The following is a 19497-nucleotide window of genomic DNA, read 5'->3' as shown; positions in this document are numbered from 1 at the left end:
CTGCTCAGGAGGAAGCCTGCTTCACCCCTCACCTACTGCTCCCCCTGCTCGTGTTCTCTCTCTCTGTCGAATAAATAAATAAAATCTTCTTTTAAAAAAAGGAAAGAAAAAAGAGATAGACAAATAGGATATCCATCGAGGAAAAAAATACAAATGAAAAAAAAAGACATAAAAAGACCACCAATCTCACTGGAAATGAGAGGAATGCATGTTCAAATAATAATGGCATATTCTCATTCATCAGATGGACAAAGGTTCAAGGTTGATATTATGCTGATGTCCGAGTCAGAGTTCACTCATGACTATGCTGGGAATGGGTGAGAGGTGCTGAAATATTTCTCTCTTCACTTTTGGGGTGATGAGGAGATGCCTGAGGCCCACAGAGGTCCCAGCCACCTGCTTCCCAGTACAGAAGCATCTTCTGACTACTCTGTGATGTGGAACAAATATTGTCATTTCACACGAATGTTACCTTGTGATAAAGCCTAGATCTGACTGGTCTAGGGTTTGGGGAAACAAAGCACACTTCAAGAGTACAGCCCTCTTGAAGGATAATTTAGTAGAGTCTCACAAAATTAGTCATGAGCTTTCTTTCATAAGTTCCACTATGGAGAATCTACACTACAGAAATGTGTACACATGTTCAGAAAAATATATATATGTATATAAATGTATGTTCATTACAGCATAGCTTCTAGTTGTGAACCATTAGAAACAATCTAAATGTCCACTAATAAAGCAATGGCTAAACAAATTGTGATGTAAGTATTAAGGAATAATATGTAAGAAATAATATGTAAAGAAAGGAAGATACATAGAATGATTACAGTAGGTATAATAATATTGTAACAATTGTATAACAACATGATTCCATTTATCTTAAGATATATATACACACACAAAAAAATATGTGTATGTATGTATGCATGAATATATATAGACAAAGGCCTACAAAAACTCCAAAATGATTATGTTCAATTTCTGGCCAACATTATTCTGTAAGTTATCAACTGTGCCTCCCCTCCCCACCAAAAATCCACATAGCATTAATAAATATTTTTAATACACTGAAAATACATGGCTGTGCTCAGAAACATAATAAGCATTCCTGTGGTCCAGGAAAGGAGCAGAAGAACACAGAGGTGAGAAGATTCAGACTTACTGAGCTTCCAACAGGAAATCACAGAGGCTGCAGGAATTCAACTCAGGCAGGGTAACAGGGTCTATGGGAAGAGAACGGAACCAGGGTCACCTAGCGAAATGGAAATTGAGGACTCCTGGAGTAGTGAACAGAAAGCAAACTAGAGCTGCAGTCCCTGCCGTGGACACCCTCAGCACCCAGCTGTGCCTGGGGGTGGGGGCAGTGGGAAGAGGAAGCACAGATCAGACTACCAGGAACTGAGCTAAGATGCCAATCAGCTCAAAATTAGAAGCTACTGGCCAGCTGCAAGTCACTCAGGGAGATCTGATTTACAACTGGAGACCAGGTGGGTTGCATGGAGGCTCTCACATCACCCAATGGGGAGGGGTAAGACCTGGGAAATGGGACATGCACACCCAAACTTCTACTCAAGATGAACTTGCACACTTAAATGTAGAAAGCAATATGGCCATGGTTTGTGACTTTGAAAATACGACCCAGGGAGCGCCTGGGTGGGTTAGCTGGTTAAGTGCCTGCCTTCAGCTTGAGTCATGATCCCGGGGTCCTGGATTGAGTCCCACGTCAGGCTCCTTGCTTAGTGGGGAGTCTGCTCCTCCCTCTTTCTCTTCCTCTCCCCCTGCTCGTGCTTGTTCTCTCTCTCAAATAAACAAAGTCTTGGAATGAAAGGAAAGAAAAGGAAAAGGAAAAGAAAAGGAAAAGGAAAAGGAAAGGAAAGGAAAAAGAAAAGGAAAAAGAAGAGGAAAAAGAAAAGGAAAAAGAAAAGGAAAAAGAAAACCCAAGAGTTTTATTCTATGGTTATGCTAGGACTATTGGCCCTAGAGAAAATCTCACATATATGCACAAAGACATATAGGTAAATATTTTCACTGTTCCTTTCCTTTAAAAAATAACAATTGCCAATAACTGAAATGCCCACCTATTGGGAATGGTTAAACAAAATATGGTATGTTAATACAATAGATTTCTACACAAAGGTTAAAGTGGTTAAATACTTTTCTATATAACAAAGATCTCAAAAGCATAATAAAAAGAAAAGGTAAATCAAGTTAAACCAAAGCTAATTTGCACAACAATACTTATAGACTATAATTTATGTGAATAAATGTTAAATTGCTTGCTAAATCATTGACATATTGTTAAAAAAGTATGAAGGATGCACACCCACTTCATGATAGGAATTGCCTCTGCAAAAGGGCATTTGGTGTGATTGAAAATGGACAAAGGGATTTCAACTTTATAATGTCTTATTCCTTTAAAATATCTGGAAAGGGGCACATGGTGGGCTCAGGCAATTAAACCTCTGGATCCCTGGGTGGCGCAGCAGTTTGGCGCCTGCCTTTGGCCCAGGGCGCGATTCTGGAGACCCGGGATCGAATCCCACATCGGGCTCCCGGTGCATGGAGCCTGCTTCTCCCTCTGCCTATGTCTCTGCCTCTCTCTCTCTCTCTCTCTGTGACTATCATAAATAAATAAAAAAAAATTTTTTTTAATTTAAAAAAAAATAAAATAAACCTCTGCCTTCAGCTCAAGTCATGATCCCAGGGTTCTGGGATCAAGCCCTGTTTCTTCCTCTCCGTCTGCTGCTCCCTCTACTTATGCTGTCTGGCTCTCTCTCTCAAATAAATAAACAAAATCTTAAAAAATAAAATAAAGTAATAAAATAAAATATCTGAGGAAAAAGTGAAAATATGCTACTTCTGCCATTTTGAGTAGTGGGTTCATACACAGGTACTTGCTATATTATTCTACACATTTTTTTAGTTCCTTCGAAATTTTTCAGAAACAAAATAAGTGGAAGGGATTAACATTAGGGAGTGCATGAGAAAGGGGTATTTCAGCTTTCACTCCGACATTTCTAGAAGGTCGAATGTGGGTAAATGCCATTTCAGAATCTATAACTTAAGCCTCAAGCTGAGCCACTGAGAAGTGCTAATACCTTACTTTCTAGAGAGAACATTGAACTCTATGTCACAAAACAACACCTCTAGGATATACAAGAGAGGCTCAGACCCAGTGATGGCAGACGGAAGTGTACTGGACAAACTTCAGGAGCAGAGCAGGCACAAATGAGGCATCTGGTCTACTCTGTGACACAGGGGAGTCACAGCCGTCCCTTAGGTTCTCCATTTCTGTGTGCCACATCCCCTGGAACATGGCCATATGCCTCAGGCAGGATCCCATTCCCTCTAATCAGAATTGTGGCATCAGAAATCTCCTCAACAAGTGGTTCTCAACTGGGGCGACTTTGCCCCCTAGGGGACATTGGCAACGTCTAGTAACATTTTTCCTTCTCATATGGAAGGGAGTCTACTACTGACATCTAGTATGGGTCAGGGATGCCATTAACATCCTACAATGCAGGTGACAGCCCCTTGCAGCAAGGAGTTATCTGTCCCAAAATGCCAATAGTGGAGAGGTTGAGAAACCCTGTCCCAAGCCAATGGCTGAACACAGAATCACTTAGGGACCAAGCCTCTGACACCATCTTTAACAGGACAGGCTACAAACCTTGACAGTTTCTGAAACTTCATTCATGTGAAGATGGAGACAGTGTCTTTAATATATTTCAGCCAACCTACATGCATTGAATATTTTTAATTTCACCGAAGGACTCCCTTTTCCAACATTTATCATGCTACTTAACAAGTCACTAGTTTCATTGATTAACAAAAGTTTTTTGATATCCAGTATGCTAAGTAGTAAAGCTCCAGCTGTTCATTAAGCTATAGATAGCAGAAGGCAAGAAATAGATTTAGGAAGTAGCAAATATTTCAGTATAGCCAGGATGTCAGACCCCTGCAGGGAGGTCTCAGACTATAAGGCAGGCAAAGCAGGCTAGAGCAAGAAAAGAGAGCTGAACCATCCATTTGGATCACCTTTCTGCAAATTCTCCACAGAGGTAAGGAGTGTACTAGAAGCATCAAGCATGGAGTGCTGTTAACTCCTCCCCTTGCTGTTCATTTGGATGGACTGTAAATGCCAGCAGAGAAAGGCACACTCTGCGGATGTTGTCATCCTGACTGGAAGCTGAAGATACCTCATCTACTTTTATAGAGCTGGATGATTCATTTCCTGAGTACTTATATGATATTCTGTTCTTCACTTAGCCAAATCCTGCCCAAAGGCTTTCAGGGAACCATACATTTTCTAAATCACTAAAAATTCTATACATTTTTCTACAGAGCCTCCCTACTACTACTACTACTACTACTACTACTACTACTGATCAAAAGAGGAGGAGGGAGGAGGAACTTTAGAGACTTCAACAAACATTGAGTTTTACATATTCTCCAAAGGAAAAGGAGACAAAATATATACTTACCCATTTAAAACTATAGGGGCTGCATCATAAATATATCTGTTAAATATACACATTTCGGCTTTCTTTTCCTAAGCTGATAGAAAAGGAAATCAAAGCTAGTTATTAAATAAAGTTTATTTAATCAAAGTTGGAAAATCAAGGTAGAAGCCATGGAAGTTTGGGATGGGGAAATCTATCTAAATATGCAGGTTCTCAAAGTTGGACAAGAAATATGCTCCACATAAAAGTTGAAGACATTTATATTAAATAATCAGAAAAATGTCAGAATTTTCTGGCACGTAAATTTGCTAATTGCTTTGTAAATAAGGGCTAGAAATCATATATAATTTAGTGGGTGAGATTTAAATCACTTTGTCATTATTCAAATACATATCAGTGGAGAAGAAAAAACAGCCTTGTACTAAAACTATTTTTATTCTCTTTAAGAATGACAAATGTGGGGCGCCTGGGTGGTTCAGTCAGTTAAGCATCTGCCTTTGGCTCAGATAATGATCCCAGGATCTTGGAGGAGCCCCTCCAGGCCCCCTCAGTGGGGAGTTTGTTTCTCCCTCTCCCCCTGCCCCCCCCCCCCCGCTCCTTTGCATGCCCTCTTTCTCTCTCTCTCTCCCTCAAATATAAATAAATAAATTTTTAAAAATGACAAATGGTATCAGTTATTTCTTTTTTTTTTAATGAAAAAGAAAATGTATTCAAAAGCCAGAACACATAGAGGTCATAAAAACATTTTCAAAAGTTATCATTCGTAAACACTATGGAAAGTTTAGTGAGCTACAATAAAAATGATTAAGCGATTTAAAGAGCTTACAGATGAGTAATGCACCAAGTAATCAAATACATATCATGTGCTCCATAAGTAGCTGAGGCTACTCTATACTTTCATTAATGAAGATAAAAATCCTAACCATTCACTTATGATATTCCCAATGACCAAATAAAATGGATGCTATGTTCAAAGTGAAGAGAACGGTTCTCTAGGGAACACAATTTTTTTAAGAACATTTATTTAACATATAGGTAATGCTGACTCTGTACGCCCTTCACAAATATTGACTCATTCAATCTTCATTACATAGATGATACAAAATACTATTATATGCCCTTCTTACAGATGGGGAATCCAAGGTTAAGAAATTTACCTAAAGGGGGCCACCTGAATGGCTCAGTCAGTTATGTGCCCAACTCTTGATTTCAGCTCAGATCACCATCTCAGGGTCATGATACTGAACCCAGAGTCTCAGAACCTGCTTGAAATTCTCTCCCTCTCTCTCCGTCCCTCCCCCACACTCACAAGCTTTCTTTCTCTAAAATAAATAAATAAATCTTTTTTTTTTCTTTAATTTGCCAAAGTCATAGCAAAAGACAAATCTCCAAGAAGCATTCTGTAGCTGAGATTTATAGAAAATGTTTAGGTCAACTATGTGTAGAGCAAAAACACCATAGGTCAAGACTATTAAAGAATGTGGTTGAATGTACACAGATTGCACAGAAAAACAATTACTTCATTCCAATGTGGTTTTATCTTTTTCAACAAGAATGATTTTCTATTTGAAAAGGACAGAACAAACATCACTGGTAGGGAATCAAAGAAATTGATGTAAGGTAAATTTGAAAGAAAGCATTTAATCATGCTAAATGAATTTAGGTGTCTACACCCAAATTAATGAGATTTTGGCAGATAGAAATAACATGCAGGTACAATTACAATAATCTTTGAGAAATCATAAAGAACAAGACATGAAAAATAAAACTGGACAGGAGTAGATTTCCTGATTTTCAAAAATGAAAAAAAGGTACTATTGCCTGTATCTCTAGCTAAATGTTAAGAGGGATTAGTAAACAGAAGTATATTCACATTTGGAAAGGATACAGTGATTATCAGAAGTCAGCATGAGCTGGCAAAGAAAAACTCGTGGCAAGCTAACCTCATTCCTTTAATGATCAGTGAAATAGGTAGCAGGTCTTTTATATTAATGATTCCCATCTCTGTCTCTTTGACAGGACAGGAAATGACTCAAAAAAGAAAAATCATGCATTCTATGGCATGCCATGAGCAAACAGCAAAATTTACCCACCTGCATTTCTAATTGGAACACCAAAATTTCTAAACTGGATGAGATTGCTTGAAAATTTCCTCCCACACAGGCAGCCCTCCAAAGAGCCAAACTTGACCAATAAAAGGAAAAATCAACCTAGGTGGGGGAACAGTGGAATAAAAGATGGTAGGTGATGTAGTCAACACAAATAAGGCTACAGACTGCAAATAAATACAGTCCCAGAATTTTAGACCAAGAGGGTGATATTATGTAAAACAGAAACCAGTTAGAATCACCTTAAAAATAAGTACCGGGAGTCATCTTCAGCACTTCATCTAAATCTGTTTTGTAAAAGAGTTTCTCAAAAATCTAAGGAGATTCCCAAATCTGATTAAGAGGCCAAATGTCACAAGTATAATCAAGGTTACCTGCTGATATCACTAATGAAAAGAAAGAAGTAAGCAAATTAAATGGATTAGCATCTGACTAAGGAAATGAGTTAGCAAAAGAGTTGGTTAGCCATAGGCTTCAAGAATAACAGAGTCAAAGAATAAGAATTTGGCTGGGTTTATCCAACATGGTCCAAAATACAGTGATATTATCCCCAGCACTGATGGCGATTTTTTGTTTATATTTTGATGACCTTCCCTCTAGCCTTTCTGTAAAGCCTACTGTAAGGAATTACATACTTTCATCTTTTTGCCTAGCATTATAATGCAAGAATTTCCCCCACATAATTAGAAACTGCTCATAAACACAATCTTAACAGCATCACAATATTCTGAATATGCAGATGCCATGATTTACTTAACTACCGCCTTATTTCTTTGTATTAAAAAACATTTCATAATTTTCATATTCTGCAGAGATGCAAAACTTTTGCTCTACTTTGTATTATTTTCTTAGGATGGATTCTGGAAATGGAATTATAGGGCCAAAGAATATTGACATTTTAGAGCTCTTGACACGTATTACTAAATTGTTTTCCTCTGCTCATCAGTGTGATTACTATTCAAGACAATTAAATCTTGGATAATTTAGAAGGTGAAATTACACTTCATTTTAATTCACATTTCTTAATGAGGCTGAACATTTTTCCACATGTTTATTTGTCATTTGATTTTTCTCTTTTGTGAATTGTGTGTTCATGCCTCCTGTCCCATTAATTTTAGTCAATTTCACTGTGAATTTGAATGAGTTCTCTATGGTAAAGAAATTAAGCATTTCTTTGTTGTATATATGGCCAATTATTTTTACCAATTTTTCTTTTTGATTACATAAGTTATTTCTTAATGTTTTGTATTTCTACATGATACAAACATTTTTCTTTCCCTCTGTTATTTCTTCTATCACTTTTTAATTTAAAAGCCTTTCCTGAGGCTCCTGGGTGGCTCAGTGGGTTAAGTGTCTGTCTTCGACTCAGATCATGATTACAGGGTCTGAAGATCCAGCTCAGAGTCCAGTCCTCTGCTAAGCGGGGAGTGTGCTTCTCCCTCTGCTCCTCCCTCTTGTTCTATACGCTCTCTCTCTTTCTCGCTCTCTCTCTCAAATAAATAAATAAAATCTTTTTTTTAAAAAAAAGGCTTTCTAACCCTCTGAGTTAAGATATTCTGTTTTAAAGATTTTTTAAAAGATTTTATTTATTTATTCATGAGATACAGAGAGAGAGAGACAGGGACATAGAGGGAAAAGCAGGCTCCTAGCAGGGAGCCCCATGCGGGACTCAATCCCCTGACCTGGAATCTTGCCCTGAGCCAAAGGCAGACACTCAACCGCCGAGCCACCCAGGCATCCTGATATTCTTCTGTTTTAATCTAGGTTTTATTATTATTTTATTGATAATACTTCACTAATTAACATAGGATATATTTTGAAATATTGCACAAAATGTAGATCTGAATCTGTTTTATCACTACCTTCTATTGCCAAGTAGGTATGTGCAACTAAAATTTACTAAATAAATCTCATCTTTTCGGTTTATGATGCTTCCTTAGAAATATATTAAATTATCCTACACAACAGAGTCTATTTGGGGGCTTTCTTTTCTTTTCCATTAATCTATCAACCCATTTTATATTAGTATTACATTGCATTGTTTTAATTATTATAGCATTTTAATAAAATGTATAAGTAGGGCTATAAACTCTTCATTTTCAAAAATTTTATTTCTTTTCTCCAGTTTCTTCTTCTAATAAATCTTTGAAATAACTTTTTCAGGTTCAAAAAAAATCACAATGGAATTTTAATCATAATCTGCTTTGTAAGAGTCAGCATTGAAATACTGATACTCCAGAAATAGCATATGTTAGAAGAGCAAAAATTATCAGTGCTCTTCCTAAAACCATCAAACTACCTTGATTTGAGTATTTGCTCAATAGAAAGTTTTGAATATGAATCAGTTTTGTAAATGCCTTGATGTTGGTAAAATGGTATCCTAAAAAGTAGACATAAATGTTCTTCCTAAAAACATACTTTATGTATTAAAATAAATACATAAATATTCTAACACATCAACATACTGTCATTTTACAAGAATAACCAAAAACTTGCAAATACTATGGCTTTTAACTGAAAAAAAGCTAAAAAGCTGAGAATCAGAACCTAGATCATTATTGATGTCACCAATATTCTGAATGCTTGTAAGTATTGACTAATGTGGTTAGCTATTCTGCTAGTCTCTTGAGTAAAGGAACCAAAAATTTAAAAGAATATGAAAGTCAATTCATGATTTTCAACTATTTTTGAGGCCCCTTGACAACATGCTAAACAATTGGTGTTCATATTATGCTTTAATAACATGCTTCAATAACAGGGAGTTCACTGCCTCTTCAGATAGTCAATTTCACCTTTACAAACCTTTGATTTTGAGAAATTCCTGCATAGACTGAAATTAATCTCCCTGTAATTTCCCAAGTAGGGAAGGCTTAATTCCTATGATACCTGAAAATTCATCATATATTTTTTAAAGATTTATTCATGAGAGACACAGAGGGAGAAGCAGGTTCCCTGCAGGGAGCCTGATGCAGGATCTGATCCCAGGACCCTAGGATCACCATCTGAGCCAAAAGCAGATGCTCAGGGGATCCCTGGGTGGTGCAGCAGTTTGGCGCCTGCCTTTGGCCCAGGGCACGATCCTGAGGACCCGGGATCGAATCCCACGTCGGGCTCCCAGTGCATGGAGCCTGCTTCTCCCTCTGCCTGTGTCTCTGCCTCTCTCTCTCTCTCTCTCTCTCTGTGACTATCATAAATAAAAATTAAAAAAAAAAAAAAGCAGATGCTCAACTACTAAGCCACCCAGGTGCCCCTCCATCATATATTTGAACATAGTTATATAATCCCTGAATCTTTTATTCTCCAGGCTATCCATGTTTTACACTCCATGGAATATCTCACTGATGAAGAGGCTTCTAATTTTACCATTAGTTTATTTGGCAATCCTAACCAGTTTCTCTAATTTCAATGGGACAGGAGGATTGGGAGAAAGGGGTTTGAGTTTCAGAATTTCTCTTAAAATCCAACACCAGCACTAACCACAAGAACCCAGCTGAATTGAAGAAGTCATTCTCATTCTACATAACCCAAAGAAAATATTTGCTAAAATATAACCGTGAAAAGATGTTGAGGTGTACCTGGGTGGCACAATCATTAGGTGCTGGACTCTTAGTTTCAGCTCAGGTTGTGATCTCACGGTGCTAAGACAGAGCCTCACATGGGGCTCTGCACTCAGCATGCTTGAGATTCTCTCTCCCTCTGCCTTTTCCCCTTCCACATGCTTTCTCTCCACCTCCTCTCTAAAATAAATAAATACATCTTTTAAAAAAAGATGTTGGTCTTTTGATAGTTATTGCACTGAAGCTTGTGACTAGAACTCAGATTCGAAAACAAGAGGCTTCAAGTGCCCTACATTCTAGAGTTACCAAAAATAAATCTGCCACCAAACCTCCCTCACCCTTTCTTTTCAGGGACTTTAGAGAGGCCAAGAGACATTGAAGAGACTTTAGGGGACACAATCAGTTGGAATGAGGAAGAGTTAAAAGCTCAGACAAGGGCTGAATCTCCCTCATTAAGAAATTTTGGTTGTGGGGACTCTGAGGAATCTACATGACCCCCACAGAAAACTAGCAAGTTCACACCTTCCACTTATACCTAGTGAACCCAACAGACACAAGATGACATCCTTAATAGCCAGGAAAAAAAAAATTTCCCCAATTTTTCTATTATTTTCCTTTCACCTAATAACTGAGCTGTGGTAGCCTAGAAGACGGGGACAGAGGGTGTGTCCCCTCTCAAGCTCCAATCCAGTGCTCAAGAGTCTGGAGGGGTGAATGAGCAGACCATGCCCCACTCTCTCTCTCAACTGCCCTTAGAGCAAAGGTAAAACTTGCACTGGAGGGAGGGGAGAAGAGGAGATTTAGATAGAATCAAAAACAGCTTTTAATTGCAAAAGATGACTGGAATGTTACAGAATCTGCTCAAGATATCATCAGGTGACCGGGAAAGAGATTCAGCAGAGCATGGGTGAATGATGAAACAAAATTAAACTATTCTCTACTCACAGAGGGGCAATTTCTCAATAAACTAGTTATAAAACTATGTCTTCCTGTTTCCCTTTGATATTTTGAAGTCAATATAGGGAAATATTAAGGCTGATTAGGACCAATTCCAAATACTTGAAATTAACCAGACTTCTATTGTGTTCCAAGATACCATTAAACAAGGCCCCGAACACCTACAGTTTGACATGGCATCTGTAGAGTTCCTCAAGCCAATTCTGCATAGTTGCTCTGCTGCCAAAAACACTCCCTTTAATCAACATGAAGCAGAGTGGAGAGAACTCTTTACACATTTCAAAAGCAATTTTGGGCTCTCCTAGTAGCAATTGTTTAATGACAAAAGTTTGGATTGTTTAATCTCAATTCTCAATATTCCACCCTGCACCAATGCTAACTTTTATATACCATGTCATTTTACACCACAAGGCCTTTGCTCCATCTGTTCTGTCTGCCTGAGATGCCTTTGCCCTGGCCTCTGTGTGTGGCTGTCCTAGTCTTCTTTCAAGACTATATCAGGTGAGATCTTTCTGGTATCCCTGCCCCCTGTCTCTCATCTGGTTAGTCATTTCCACAGGCCCTTTCTAACCCTTATGTTTTCAGTTAACCACCCATTACATCTTTCTGTCTGTGTTTAGACAACTAGTTCCACAAGAACAGAAAATGTGTTTTGCCTCTTTTTGTAACTCTACCATATACAGGATCAAAGCACATCATTAGTGCTCAATACGTTTTAAAAAAACTTCCTATTTGTGTATAAAAACACCTAACAAACATGGAAAAGGAAAACAACTGAGTGAAATAGCATGAGTAATCATAGGCTGTGACTCTCAAAGTTGCTTAGATCCTCTTGCCTGGATGAGTCCCAGTGGCTTAGAGCGTTAGCCTGTAGAGGGCGCTGAAGAAACAGCCTTGGAAGAGGGCAAAGAAAGGAGCCACAGAGGGAAGCTAACCCCCCATAAAAGATGGTGCCCAAGACAGAATATACTATCAAAGGAAGGGTGAAGAAGGTGGAAAACTGCTTCATCTGTATGAGCCAACAGTAAGGAATATTTTCCGGGAACTTGGCGGGGGGGCGTTTTTTTTAAAGATTCCCTGAGAATAAATGAGCTTAGGCCAGCCTTTATGTACATTTTGGAACTAGATGTATAGTGTTCGCATTCTTCTAAAAGCTACAAACAGAGACATAATTTAAGATGGACTATACTTCAATGACTAATTTAACGTGGACTCAGATTTAATGCCCATAGGTAGGTGCCTTGTAGAAGCAACAAAAAATCTTCCCTAGGAGAATATATGCTCAAATCCAGCCCCAACAGAATCCCACTGATGGAATTATAATCAATATGAGTTCACAATAAAAAATCTCTCCTTAGCAAAAGAGAAATGGTAGCAATATAACATGAGTGAGAGTCAGAGGAAAATAAAATAGGATGAGATCTGCAAAGGTATTCGTAGAATTATGATACAGAATATAAATGTGTTTCATATTTTAAAAATAAAAGAATTTAAAATATGATAAAAGAAGCTTCAAAATACATCATAGAAGAAAGGAAAGCAGAGCTATTTTGAATTCTTTGCTTTAAACAAAATTGAAGTGGAACCTAATTATCAGCTGCTAGATCATACATTGAAGGAATGGCATGCCTTTTATAATATTCATTGTCTCCTTAAAAATAAAATAAATTTAATTAAATTTTATATTGCCTTATAACAAACTAAGTAATATGAAACAGAATATAGATTCATTATTTTATAACATAACATAAAAATTAATTATATGACCTATAAAATTTTAATATTGGCATTATTGTCTATAATCTATAATTATTTTTGGTAGATTTTATAAAATTACATTTAAAAATAAATACGTCACTTTATTGACTTAATAAAAAATAAAATTATTAATGAAAAATGAAATTAGACTTTTTCTAACATAAAGTATGTCTGGTTTGTCTAATTCCTTTGACAAAGGGACTGGTTCTGGCAATAAGGTCAGATGGTGGAAGTTTTTTATAAATTGAATGAGCTAACAGTTTTTATTGTAAATTTCTAAAGCATGTGAGAAGTTGAAAGCATGTGAGAGAAAATACCATATTGGTAAAATTGTGTTGAAATTAACAATATTTTTAATTCCTAACCCTTTCTAAACATGTTAGGTTCCAAGGGGTGCCTCTGAGTGTAAGAGTACCAGGTATAAGTAGTAGCCATTTCTCAATACTTGGTGAAGACTTCAAGGATAAGGGTGAAGATTTTGGTATTTTCCCAGAAACAGAGAAATGAATGACTCTAATCACTATATATTATATCCTCTGAAGGGCAAAGGTATTTTGAATTTTTTACTTTAAACAAAATTGGTGTAGAACCTAATCATCAGCTACTAGATCATCAAGAATAATTTTTTATGGTAGCTCTCATGGGATTTTATATAGAAACCAAAAGCAGTCAAAAGAATTGAGTGATATTACTATAACAAAATTTAGTTTATTCACATCTATCTGTTTATGAGAACAAGATTTTACACAGACACCTATAAAAATGAAAAACAGGTATAAAATTAATACTAAACACCCTCTAATTTTGGATATAAGTCATTTCATCCAATGGGATCACAAACTAAAAAATAAATGCTCTCTCACTTATTTTTTTATTTTTTTAAAGAATTTATTTATTTAATCATGAGAGACGCAGAGAGAAAGGCAGAGACACAGGCAGAGGAAGAAGCAGGCTCCAGGCAGGGAGTCCAGTGTGGGACTCGATCCCAGGACTCCAGGATCATGCCCTGAGCCAAAGGCAGATGCTCAACCACTGAGCCACCCAGGCATCCCTGCTCTCTCTCATTTAAAGAAACAATTCCAAGAAAGTTTTCCTTTATTGGTTGTTTATCAATATTTATATTATATTCATTATGTTTTGATCAATTGTATACCAATAATATTTCCCATTGTAAATCAATTCTGACCAAAAAGTTTTAACACATGAATCCTTAAGTTACACAATATAAAATGATTTTAAAATTTCAATTTATATACATATTTTTCTAGCAGATAATTATATACATATTTTTCTAGGTGATTGGGGAAAGTTTTCAAAAAATTAGTTTTCTAATAGTTTTCCTGGGTAAAATGAAATGGAAAAGTGACTTAAAGGAGATGTATATCAAGAGATGATACATAGATGATAGATAGATGATAGATGATAGATAGATGATAGATAGATAGATAGATAGATAGATAGATAGATAGATAGATAGATAATTTTAAAAAGATATCGAGGGGCGCCTGGGTGGCTCAGTTAAGCATCTACTTTCAGCTCAGGTCATGATCTCAGAGTCTTGGGATCCAGCCCTGCATTGGACTCCCTGCTCAACGAGGAGTCTGCTTCTCACTCTCCCTATATCCTTCTCCCCTGCTCATGCTCTCTCTCTCTCTCAAATAAATATCTTTTAAAAAAAAAAGTAAAAATAAAATTTAAAAGATATATAATTTCCAAGTGTTAAAAAGTCTTGTTCATGTGTTTTTAACTGGACATGGTGATTATCCAATAATTGTGTTATTTGGAGTCCCCTGAAGGCAGTTAAAAGAGAAATGTAATAATTTTCTTTGAAATATCAATGTTTATAATATGTCAGAAATTATATTTTTTTAATTTTAAACTTAAAAATCTGCCCTTCACATGACTGCAGCCCCAGCCAACATCTTAACCACAGGCTCCTGAGAGATCCCAAGTCAGAAACAACCAACTAACCAGATCCTATCTCCTCAATGACAGAAAAGATGTGATAGAATAAATGTTTATTGCTATGTAAAGCCACTAAGTTTGGGGATAATTTTTTGCATTAACAAATAACTAATACAGCCACCGGGCACATGCTTGAATACTCTGGAAACATTCAATCACTATGGAAATTTCTACTCTTACTTTCAATTTCAGTACTTGTCTCTTCACATACCTAGAGCAGACAGTTCATGGACTAGCACAGATTCGTGGATCATGCTTTGAGTAGCAGTGCTCGAGAGACATTTTGTCCTTGCTTCAAACATGGTTATCCATTGCTTCCTAGATTCATTTTCCACTATCTTTCCAACCAACTGGAATGTTTCCTTCTTTCTAAGCAATTGTCTTTGAGTTGGGCACCAGTCCCCAATCTAGGCAGTTATGACCAGGAATACAGAGTAACATGACCTAACACATGGCAAATATATGCAGAAAGAGCTTCCTCAGAGGAGGCTGGTGGGCCCTTAGATTTTCATGGACTCTATGGTACATTCTTCAAATGCCACTTAGGCTTTATTGCTTCCATGAAGCCTCTTCTAGATCCAATCAATGGTTGGACACCAGGACCTCCCCATACCTACTGCTCTGTGCTTCCACAAAACTGATGCTGTTCTCCATTGTATCAATCACCAGTACTAAGTTGTATATTGCTCAGTACATTGTTCTAGACTGTGACCAGCTCTCTTTTTCTCATTACACGATAAGGTCCCCTAAAGGCCTTTATTTCTATACTCCCAGTGTTGAGTGTAGTGTTGAGTGCCTGGCTAGAATTTATTACAGTGTATGTTTGATACTGCAATACAAATGCAATCACAAATCAATTCTTTTGATTAAAAAATAAAAATTTGTCATGTAAATTTTCATGCACACATACACAGTAAACAAACACCAACTTATATACTTGACAACTTGGATACTGAAAGCAAAGCTCACTAGTTGGAGGCTGTAGTGTGGCAGTTAGAATAAATGCTTTGGAGGCAAATCCTGCCTGCTTAAAGCCACCTTGTTACTTAATAGCTTTGTAATTCTAGACAAGATAATTAAAATCTCTCTGCTTCAATTTCTTAATTGTAAATAAAGATAGTAACAGGTTCTGAGAATTAAATGAGTTAATATATGTGCTCGGACCACAGTCAGGACTCAATAAATATTGGGCATTATCAGTCTTCCTTGAACTTGAATGTGTTTACCTTCTCTCTTCCTTTTTTGTGCATTAATTGTAGAGACCACAATTTCCACTTCTTTTCATCTCCCTGTTGTGCTCATCTGAAGGTCTACTCAAAGTGGAAGCTATGGACAACCTGCCTTAAAATCGTCCATGGGTCTTGTTAAAAGAAAAGCTCATTCTTCGACTCTGCTCCAGGCCTGAATCAGCATATCTGCATATGAGGCCAAGGAACCTGAATTTTAAACAAGCACCACCCAAGGAATTGTGACATAGAGTTTGAGAATACACTCCATAAACATGTCTACAGATGGATTCAGCAGCTCTACACAAAGCCACAGTCATTCTCTCCAAATTTCTTCATTGGCATGTTTCACTAAATAGCAACCAAGTACAAGAAAGCTAAGGTTGCTATGATATAATTATAATGCAACATGGCAGCTATACCATTGTCCATGAAGAAAAGCAAGACCACGGAGATAGTATACTCATGGGCGATTTCATGCTACAGTCAAAGGAATAGAAGCATTCTCTTGAAACGAAATGCTGAGGCACTTTGGCTCTGATCACATTGCATATTTACGTGGTCATAACTTCAAGAAATAATAAAGGTCACATCTGCCCCAGTGCAGGTCACCCATGTCTGATGCTTGCTAGTCACCACTCCAGCCTTATAGGAGTTAGAAAGTGCAGTCATGTCACTGCACCACATCTGTAAGAAATTGCATACAAATTGCAGCTGAATTTATATTTCAAGGTAGCAGTTACCAGCTGCACATCATTTGTTTTGTCTTGCTTAAAATAGCTCTAAATTGCATGACAGCTACTGGAGCTGTGGGCTCCAGATTCGATTAATTAGGGGTGGAAAATTAAGACAGCAGCTTGTCCTCTAGGAGCCTGTGCCAGGTTCAGAAAACCAGTCTCGAGTCTCTGCAGCCCCATCAGAGGATTCCAGGTAATCAGCGTAATTTTCCCAGGACAGTGGTTCTCAAAGTGTGGTCCAATAATGACTTGCTCAAAAAAAAAAAATCACCTGGAAAGCTTATTAAAAATGCAGTTTTCTACACCTACCCCTGGACTCGCTGAATCGCAATCTCTGGGAATGGCCCCAGAGATCTGCATTTTAAGCATATTCTTATTCGTGGTAAAGTCTGAGAGCCACTGTAACCTGGAGACTACTCTAAAATGAACCATTTCCCTGGAACCAAACAGGATTTACTCAACCAAAAACCTCAGGCCGCCTTTCCTAATTTTCTCCCAACAATGTCTTTATTCAAGGTCGAGTAACTCTCATCTGCTTTATTGTTCTACCAGTTATAATGAAACTCAGGACAAAGGATCTGATTGACTCTCACTGGTCAGTGAAGTCCAGATGCATCTCACCATTTTATGAATAGAAGATGGTCCTGTAAGGGGTTGGATTGCATCCTCATTCATAATGAGAGAGAATGCCTCTCTCCTTAAAATATAAAAAAACTCCTAGAACAGCCATGATGGGTAAATAAGGGTTGCCATGGCATCATGCTCCTCTGTGACTTCTCCTTGCTACAGATTTAGTTGTAAACATCACCCTTGGCTAAGTTCCTCATTTGTATGACTCTTTTGTTATATACCACGGGTGAATATATGTGGCCAGTCTTTGAGTACCTTAATGCATTGGTGTTGATCCTGACCCTAGGATAAAGGGAAAACTCCCTCCCACCGCCGTTCATCACAGGTGGCTAGCAGACCCTCAATACATATGTGTCAATAACCAGGTGAATCTCACTACTCTGTTACCTCAGTGCTTATAGCATAAGCCAGCAGAGGATCTCCTCCAAAAATCCCATGGACTCTATTGTAACCCACAACAGATCCCTGCGGTTTTGATGCCTCACTGAATTTCCCATCATATATTACATCCTCTGTTTGCAAGTTACTTCCTTATCTTCCTCTCTGCCCCATCTCTTTTTTGTGTACATATTTTACACATTTCCATGACCACCCTCTGTTTAAAATGTTTATGTCTCCGAAGAACTGGGAGACAAAATCCTCTCAGCTTATAAATGTCCTAAAATGTGTTCTTTCTGTTTCTAGAATATGGCTGAAAGCAAATCTTCTAAAAATTCTGTCACCCTAAAGCCCTCCCTGATCTTGAAACCTTAACCAATAATTGTTTCTTTTGTATTACAGCCTGCTGGTCAACTTTTACTTTATATTCTTAAATGAATCAAAGTGAAATTAATCTGGAGGTTAAACATTCCGGGAGGTGATGCATTGAATCACTCATATTTCAGCAAAACATCCAGCCACAGGAGAAAACTTAGGACCTCTTCTGTATTTCCTTAAATTCTTACGCGTGCCATTTCTCAAATGTGGGGTCTATCATTCAAAGAAAGCAGGAGGGTTTTCTGTGTGAATTGATATTTAACTAGGCCATGGCTCAGGGTTCCTGAAACAATCCTTGTTTGCACATATTGTCCTGATTTGATTATTCATAGCACTCCCAAAGTGCAATTTAGCCATTGAATTATATAGTCACCTTAACCATGATCCCCAAGTTTTAGATGGAATAAGAATACTACTTTTGCAGATGGTAGCTACACTTGTGAGCACAGCATAACATCTAGACTTGTTGAATTGCTATACTGTACACCTGGAACTAATGTATTCATTGTATGTCACCTATATTTTCATTAAATATTGTGTGTCACTATACTTCAATAAAAAAAAGAAAGAATACTATTTAGCTCACCCTCTTGCCTCTTTCTTCTGATTTCATCCTATCCCACCAAACTATCCCATTTGAAACAGCAGAAGAGCTAAGTAATTGCCACTTTCAGACTAGCCCTAGGCCTTTGCCTCTTACCAGGAAAACTGGGATGTGTGTGGCTCAAGGTAGAAACAATTTGACTTGCCAGTGAAAGATGATAATGGTGACTCAAACAAAAGCCACATTCTACAGATAGTAGCCTTATAACAACAATCCACTCAAATATACTCTTACAACTAATACTGCTTTCCTAATTGTGACCAATTCATTCGTTAATTCATTCACTCATTCATTCACAAATATATATTGAGTACTACTATGTGCCAGACACTATTCTAGCCACTGGAGATACAGAAGTTAATGCAAGATTTCTGCTCTCATGGAAATTACACTCCAGTAAGGGGAGACAGACAATAAACAAGTAAACAGATAAAGAAGACAGATAAAGTTGGTGGTAACTGCTACGAAGAAAATGAAATAGAGGGATGAGGTAGGGAGTGTATGACTTAAGTTATAGCTGAATTTTAATGACAAGATCAGAAATCAGATGCCCAAAGAAAAAAATATACATATTAAATATATATAAATGTATATAAATAAATACAAATTATATATAATACAATAATATATAATTTATTATATTATATATATATATATATATATATATATATATATATATATTTATATTCCTTCCAGAGAGGACTTGTCCAGGGCTAGAAGGTGGTCCCATCTATAA

The 19497-nt window shown here is 37.2% G+C and overlaps 1 long non-coding RNA gene across 1 annotated transcript in view; it reads right to left on the bottom strand.

Moving 5' to 3' along the window:
• Nucleotides 1-987: 987 nt before the first annotated feature.
• Nucleotides 988-19497, bottom strand: part of LOC125752840 (uncharacterized) — a 32266-nt gene continuing 13756 nt past the window's right edge. Inside the window, exon 3 of the long non-coding RNA XR_007403283.1 lies at nucleotides 988-1223. This is a non-coding gene — a long non-coding RNA (uncharacterized LOC125752840). The remainder of the gene's footprint in view (nucleotides 1224-19497) is intronic.

Source organism: Canis lupus, chromosome 17 (assembly GCF_003254725.2).
Source record: "Canis lupus dingo isolate Sandy chromosome 17, ASM325472v2, whole genome shotgun sequence".
In the NCBI taxonomy this organism is placed as follows: Eukaryota; Metazoa; Chordata; class Mammalia; order Carnivora; family Canidae; genus Canis; species Canis lupus.
This window is presented reverse-complemented; position numbering and strand designations above follow the sequence as displayed.